Source organism: Halichoerus grypus, chromosome 1, assembly GCF_964656455.1.
Source record: "Halichoerus grypus chromosome 1, mHalGry1.hap1.1, whole genome shotgun sequence".
In the NCBI taxonomy this organism is placed as follows: Eukaryota; Metazoa; Chordata; class Mammalia; order Carnivora; family Phocidae; genus Halichoerus; species Halichoerus grypus.
The window spans coordinates 24,323,589-24,332,395 of NC_135712.1; positions in this window are offsets into that span (position 1 = coordinate 24,323,589).

The following is an 8,807-nucleotide window of genomic DNA, read 5'->3' on the forward strand; positions in this document are numbered from 1 at the left end:
TTACATTCAGCCTCAGTTTGGGGTTAAAAATATCATATAATATAACTATAAATAATAACAATAAACTTAAAAACAAGAATCATAAATACCTGGAAAAATGTACTCTTGCTCCCTTCATAGCCTATGACTAACATTGATTTTTTTTCATATTTTGATGATGAGCCTGGTTGTGATATCAGAAGCTTTCTTAGCACAATACTCTACAAATATTGAAAATTCAGAGTTGACATTTAGGTGAAAACATTATTCAATTCAAACTTAAGAAAAAATTGATGAACAAATATTATTTTAAGCTTTATTTAATTTCAGTAAAATATGATTAGTATATATATATATTTTAGTCTGGTGTTTAAAATCTCTCTTAGTCTTATATTGTTTACCTAAAGTGTTCTAAGGAGTGCATTTTATAAAATATTTCATAGTGAAGAAAGAAAATAAGATACCCAGAGCCCCCATTCTATTGTTTTTTCTAGACTTCAGGCTAAAACTTGAATTAAAATATAAATATATATGGAATATATATATATATATATATATATATATATATTATACACATATATTTGTGCTTTATGAGTATCTGTAAATACAAATATATATTATAAAGAATGTATTATATATAAATAAATGTGTCTATGTGTGTAGTGAGTGATATATATATCTATGTATATAGATATAGATCCTTCCTTAAGGTAAAAAAAGTGCACCTTTCTAAAATAAGATTCACAAAGTACCATAGCTAACTTATTCTTGTAGTGTTGACTCAATTTTTTAAGGTTCTTGACTACTTCTAAATCTTTGGGCCCAGTGGTTGGGAAAAGAGAGAAACAAAAATTAACTTAAGACATAACAAAATAAAACGAAATAACTTCAAACATAGCAGGTGTTTTTAACTCTTCTGCTCCCCAGAGCCACACATCTGTGGCTTATCCTGACTTAATATAACTATATTTTGTTTTGTTGTGATTTTTTTTTTTTTTTTTGTCAATGATTTGTTCTATGTTCTTTTTATACTTTGCTGGAAACCTGAAAAAAATAGGTTATTTCCTGGGGCAGGGGTGACCTAAAACTATGTTTTTCCTGAATTATCTGGGTCTAATTCTGTACCGTCTTAATAGAAGTAATTTTCCATTGGCCACATCTATTGAGCAAAGGAGTATTAATAAGACCAGTGAATTCCTTGGGGTCCTATTTACTCCCATTTTGTAACAGCATTCCAGTTCATACTTAGTAATTAGAATTATTCACCTTGGCCAGTAAGTACAATGACCCTTTTTTCTTCCTGTTGGTTTAGTGGTATGAGATGTCAAAAATGTTAGTAGATATGTGAGGAAAGAGTTTCTAAACCACTGGAGATAAGAATCTTTTCTAAGGGGAAATATTTGTCCATTGGCACCACAATTTCCAAATACTCCACATAATTTGATTCAGGATTTGGAAGAAAAAGGATCTTCAGTAGATAATCACTTGTAATACTGACATGGCCCACATCCCTGTCTTCTGCCTGATTCTTGGATCCCTGTAGTCCAGCTAAGTAGTAGATGTCATCACATCTAACCTATTAGACATGGGTTCTATAACTAAGTCTTTAGCATATCATCCCATTATTCTATTGTACCTGCTTTTTCTTTTTTCTTTTTTTTTCTATTAAGCCTGATTTTTCTAATCATGGATTCAGCCAGTGAATCCTGTGCATGTGATCCCATCCTTATACTACTTTTTACCATAGGTAAACGGAGATATTTTATGGTATTACATGTTGATGGATAAAGCGTTCTGTCAGACCATCAACAGTGATGATGGCAGAAACATTACAGACAGGAAGGAAAATCTAAGATTCAGAATATATCTAAACACTTAAGAACAAACTGTTGCGCCCTCCATGATTAAATAGTCCAATATAGTTAACTTGCTTGCAAGTGACTGTCTATTACCCCTAAGGAAACATACAATATTCTACAATAGAATTGGGGTTGAATGTTGGTAGGTTAGGCACTTAGCAGGGACAGTAAATAGATCATTCCTAGAGAGGGAAAATCCATGTTCAAGTGCCCATGAATAGCTTCAATCTTTGCCACCATGGTTAAAGTATACATGGACCCACAGTCTAAAAATTGAGGTGGCTGGGGAAAAGGGCACACAGATATCTACATATTACTCCTAACAGACCACTATTCTATCTGAGTCCTTGGATTTCTTCCTCTTCGATACTCTAGGGATATTCTGCAATTTCTCTCTCATTGACTGAAGGTCATATCTGAATCCAGGATATAATTGAGCAACCTAATTGACACAATTCCCAGGTGCTTAAACCAATCACTAATCCTGAGTTGGTGTATTCATATAAATCCATTTGGCCTCACTAGTTTCATATCTTGTCCTCTTTGGTCAAACATCTTTCAATCCACTCCCCTCTTTGTTCCCTCTCAACTCCTGCTGATACGAATTGGCATTATTTTAGTGTGTGTAGTCTACTTTGTCCCAGACCACGTCTTGTACTTTTTCTGTTGGGGCTATGCTGGACTCCAATTTCTAAAGGCTAGAGGTAGAATGAGAAGTTATGGTTGTGAATTTCCAGTACAATAAGCATCTCTTCATGAAGAAACTTTCCTAGTGAAGTCATTGGAAGGAATTTATGAAAGGAAAGGCCAGTTCTTGGAGACAGAGAGGGTGAGCTATTTCCGAGATAAGGAACACTGAGTTATTTTAGAGATCAGAATGATCACCCTCATCTGGGTCTGCCCAATGTTTCCACCAAATATCTCAGTATTCTACTCTCCCTACCATGTACTTATCGTGAAATATATATGTAATGGGTTTTCAACTCTGCACCCCTGAAATTAAGTCTCTTGATTGGGTCCATAACTGCAATTACCAAATTTTCTGATTTTTCGTATGTATTCTAAGTTTGATATTCAAGACCTTTATACTTCTTCCCTTTTATCCCTTGTAGGAAAGTTAAATCATGTAGTGTTAGGAAAGTTTTTCCTTGTAGGAAGCTAAATCATGTAGTGTTAATAATTGTCACAATACTCGATCTTTGACACTTTGCCTCCACCTGTACTCCATTCCATGCCAAAAGCAGCAATGAGCTTAGGGTGAATGATGCCATTATCAGTATTCCATTTGCTCCTGGCAGAGAGATTATCAACATGTGATAGTCAAGTATCTGAAAAGAAATAGCACCCTCTAGAAGGAGTAATTTACAATGTCTTAATAGAGAGACAGTTTACTAGAGTTTAAGTAGGACAGTGAAGTACCCTGGAGCTATCTATGGAGGAAAGCTGTTACCAAAATTATCTAGTATCCATTACCCAGTATCAGCCAAGATTGTTTCAGCTAAGAGGCATTATTGTGTTGTAAGTGCTACACTCATTTGTATAAAATAGAAACAGAGATTAACATGATATTTGTTAGATATAACAATGTATTTGTATTATACAGTAACCTTTAAACAGAGAGTGTATTACTACAAATGTATAGCAGTTAATGTTAGGTTCTTTCTCAATTGCACATATGAAGAATATGTGACTTCAACAAGATAGAGTTATTTTCCCTCATAATAGTCAAGACCTAGGAAGCCTAATGATGTTAAAGTGTCTTAATCCATGAAGTCCTTGGAGATTGAGGTTCCTCTGAGCTCAACACTTCATCCCTCATTAAAGATGTTGTCCACAGCTCCAGAAATGGGAAGAAAGAACAAAGTCTTCATTTGAACTTTCTTTCAGTGAGTGTTCCTAGAAGTTTCCATCACTTCTCCTTTGTTAGAACTTAGACTTTACAGACTTCATGCAAGAAAGACTGAATACCGTATTTTTAAATCTTTGGTGATTACGTTTATGGCTAAAAGGTTCTCTTACCATGTGGTAGTGGAACACTTTTATTGGAGTTCCACCTAGTTGTTTCTGACCAACACTGACAAATTCTAGCTTAGGGAAATATAAATATGAGTAAAGAAAGATTTAGGTAAATTTTTTTGAGTTAATGTTAGACTCAACCAAGCCATGAAAATATCAATTAGGAACTGCAAGAATAAGGAAAATGTTTTCCATGCAAACAATCTATTGCAAATATACTTGAAAGAGATCCTTGGAGTCATTACATTGTAAAAATTGCTGTGAAACATAAAGTAAAATGTTTGAATTGCTGTTAATATACTTCTCTTCTTGAGACTATCATTAAAGTTTTCATAATAAGATCTTTTTCTAATTTACTAACATTCCACATTTTGTGCAAAACCCAACTTTGTCTATAAAAATTAATATTTAATATAGCATATATATGCACAACATTTAATTATTTAAAATCATTTCTAAATAATTTAGTGTAAGAACATCATTTTGACTATTCAAGGGTGTAATTTATATATTGTGCAAAATAAGAATTGAAATAAAAGCAGGAATATCATCATGTTTTAAGAAAACATAGAGTGTATAATGAGCAAAGTCCTTATGATTCAAAACATTAAAAATATCTTCAAAATTATTAAGAACATGGTTAGACATGCCCTTAATTTTTCTAATGTTAGATAATTAATTCAGAAATCTGGTGTTTTTCTGCTTTTATTTCTTCTTTACTTACTGATGTTTTCCAATTGAATTTTATTTCCCAGATAAAAAAAATAAATGCAAAAAAATCATATTAAAAATAGTTTTATAGAGCTATCTCTCAAAGATCAAGTTAATTTCTTTTAAAGGAAATAAATACTTAAATGAATACTACAATGGGCAGTATGTAAGGTATTAAGAAGCACTCTAATTCACACAAATTAAACCATAATTATAGGTAAAGCTGTAAATATGAACTAAAAAAGAACAGTGGCCATCATCTTTCTGTGAACAGGATGAAAATTGTTTGATTATAAACATCATTTCACATAGGAAAATGAAGAAACTATATATTTCATTTACTGAATTAGGAATACAACATGATTTTTGGGGGTAAGTTTTCAGGTAAGTAATCATGATAAAGGGCGCCTGGGTGGCTCAGTTGGTTAAGCGACTGCCTTCGGCTCAGGTCATGATACTGGAGTCCCGGGATCGAGTCCCGCATCGGGCTCCCTGCTCAGCAGGGAGTCTGCTTCTCCCTCTGACCCTCCCCCCTCTCATGTGCTCTCTCTCTCTGTCAAATAAATAAATAAAATCTTTAAAAAAAAAAAAAAAAATCACGATAAAATTTGAAAAAACAATGTAATAAAACAGAAATAAAAATAATCAGAAAATAAAAGACATTTGCTCAAAGATTAAACTAGAAATCATCCACAATATAAAAATAAGTTCTATCAAACAGCCAAATAAAACAAAACAAGGCCATATAATTTTTACTGAAATACGCATCAGATAACATTGAAATATGTAAATCTCTAATAATATACCTTTAAAGTTATTTAGAAAAGATGATTCTATCAGGCTATAAAGAATTTGAATTACTACATATTTTATAATATATGTCTACTTGTAGAAAATTTTTCAAAACAATGTATTAGAAAGAAGTTACTCTAAAAAGATGAAGAAATGATTTTAAGCAAGTTTGCTCAAGTGTGATTCAAAAAACTTTTTAATTAAATAGAAATCTGAAAAAAATAAATAAAAAAAAAAATAAATAAATAAATAGAAATCTGTTTTATTTTTCAAATAAAATAAACTCATTCTTGTATAACTTTTTTTTTAATTTGATTTTATTATGTTGTGTTAATCACCATACATTACATCATTAGTTTTTGATGTAGTGTTCCATGATTCATTGTTTGCATATAACACCCAGTGCTCCATTCAATACGTGCCCTCTTTAATACCCATCACCAGGCTAACCCATACCCCCACCCTCCTCCCTTCTAGAACCCTCAGTTTGTTTCTCAGAGTCCATAGTCTCTCATGGTTCGTCTCCCCCTCCGATTCCCCTCCCTTCATTTTTCCCTCCCTGTTATCTTCTTTTTTTTTTTTTTTAACATACAATAACTTTCTTTTTTATATTTTGAATTGAGGATAGTACACAATGATCTCTGAGTTTTCGTATTTGGAGATAGTCTTCCTCTCCTGGTAATATCCTTTATGTTAATTTCTTCAAGAGCCTTATTTTGAATAATGAACAAACATATTAACGATCACTTCATAAGTATAAATGGTAATGATATCCAATTGATAAAAATTGGCAAGTCCACATGAGGAAAATATTTTTCATAATTTGTGGTTAGCAGGTTGCCTAGTGTATGTTTTAAACTGATTCTTACATTCATTCTATCATTTGTTCTCTTATTTCTTAATTCTTAATCCATTTCATAACACATTCATTTATTTTAAAAACTTCCTAAGCACCTATTCTGTATTTAGCCCTATATGTGAAGCAATACAGGAAAACAAAAAAACAAAAAACTTGAGTATTGAAGGAGATGGTAATCAATTCCACCTATATCCATCAAAAAGAACTGGACTCAATATTAATTTTGGAACCTGTTGGTTTGAGATATGATAACCATTGCAGAAAATGCAAGAAAATAACATATAAATGAATATGAATGAGCAATAATGCTGAGTAAATGAATAGACTATTAAAATGGACCTATTTTTTACCAGCATTTTTATTTTCATGGAAATACTGTTTTGTGTTTGAATATATTCGATATGGAGAGACTATAGATCAAATAATTCACTAGAAATAATAAATACAAATAAAATAAACAGTAAACATTTATATGAAATGTATTTATATTTTGAAATATTACTCTAAAAGACAACTTTTAAAAGTTTAATTCTGTTTTCTAAGTGATTTTTAAATTGACTTACAAGTAGTGAACTCAGGAAAACTAAACAAAGGTACATTACTAAATTCAACTGAAAATTCAAAATTTTTAACATTGAACTTAAATGTGATAATAATCTCTTACTTCAGATTAATTACTTTACCTGTGAAGAATTTGAAGATATTAAGTCCTCTTTCCAATTCCTCTTCTACCCTGCTTTTATTAAGTTCTATACTAGTAGCCACTTTTGGAAAACTTTTTTGATAATTTGTACTCTTTCTCTATAAAAACTGAGCCATCATTTCCCAGAAGATATCTATGATAAAATGTCATTTTTTAAAACTTTTTTTAAAGATTTTTTTTTTTTAAAGATTTTATTTGTTTATTTGACAGAGAGACACAGCAAGAGTGGGAACACAAGCAGGGGGAGTGGGAGAGGGAGAAGCAGGCCTCCCGAGGAGCAGGGAGCCCGATGCGGGGCTCGATCCCAGGACCCTGGGATCATGACCTGAGCCGAAGGCAGACGCTTAACGACTGAGCCACCCAGGCGCCCCTTTTTTTAAAGATTTTATTTATTTATGTGACAGAGAGACAGACAGACAGACAGAGCAGAAGCAGGGGGAGCAGGAGAGGGAGAAGCAGGCTCCCCACTGAGCAGAGAGCCTGATGCTGGAACTCAATCCCAGGACCCTGGGATCATGACCTGAGCCAAAGGCAGACACTTGACTGACTGAGCCACCCAGGCACCCCTAAAATATCATTTTTACTCAACTGTGAGTTTCGTTCTTTCTCTTGAGGTTGAAACACTTTCCTGGTCAGGCAAACCTCATTTTATTGTGTTTCACTTCATTGCACTTTACAAATATTGCATATTTTACAAATTGAAGGTTTGTGGCAACCCTGCCTTGAGCAAGTCTATCGGTGCCATTTTCCAGCAGCATTTACTCACTTCCTGAGTTTTTGTCACATTTTAGTAATTCTTGCAATATTTCAAACTTTTTCATTAGTATTATATTTGTTATTGTGATCTGTAATCAATAATCTTTGGTGTTACTACTGCCATTGTTTTGGGTTGCTGCAAACTGCACTCATATATGATGGTGAACTTAAGGAACACATGTTTTGTGTGTTTTGACTGCTCCACTGGCTGGCTGTTCCTCTATTTCTCTCCCTCTCTTAGGGCCTCCCTATTCCCTGAGATAAAAGAGTATGGACATTAGGCCAATTAATACCCCTACAATGGTCAACAAGTATTCAAGTGGAAGAAAGAGTTGCACATCTCTCACTTTAAATCAAAGGCTAGAAATGACTCGGCTTAGTAAGGGCATGTGGAAAGCCAAGGGGGACCCAAAGTTAAGCTTCTTGCTCCAGTTATGCAACTTGTGAATGCAAATGAAAATTTCTTAAAGGAAACTAAAAGTGCTACTCCAGTGGATACACGAATATTAAGAAAGTAAAGCAGCCTATTGCTGACATGGAGAAAGTTTAATGCCACAACATTCCCTTAACTCAAAACCTAATGCAGAAGGAGGCCGTAACTCTCTCCCAATCTAGGAAGGCTGAGAGAGGTGAGGAACCTGCAGAGAAAACGTTTGAAGCTTTGCAGACACCGGAAGAGATTTAAGGAAAGAAGCCAACTCCATAACATAAAAATGCAAGGTAAATCAGCAAGTGCTGGTATGGAAGATGTAGCAAGTTATCCAGAAGATCTAGCTAAGATAATTAATGAAGGTGGCCACACTAAACAACAAATTTTCAATGCAGACAAAACAACTTTCTTCTCTTCGAAGAAAGCGACATCTAGGACTTTCATAGCTAGAGAGCAGAAGCCAATGCTTGGCTCCAAAGCTTCAAATGACAGGCTAATTCTCTTATCAGAGTCTAATGCTGCGGAAGACTTTAAGTCAAAATTAATACTCAGTTACCATTCTGAAAGTGCTAAGGCCCCGAAGAACTATGCTAAATCTACTCTGCCTGTGCCCTAAATGGAACAGTAAAGCCTGGATAACAACACATCTGTTTGCAACATGGTTTACTGAATATTATAAGCCCACTCTTGAGACCTACAACT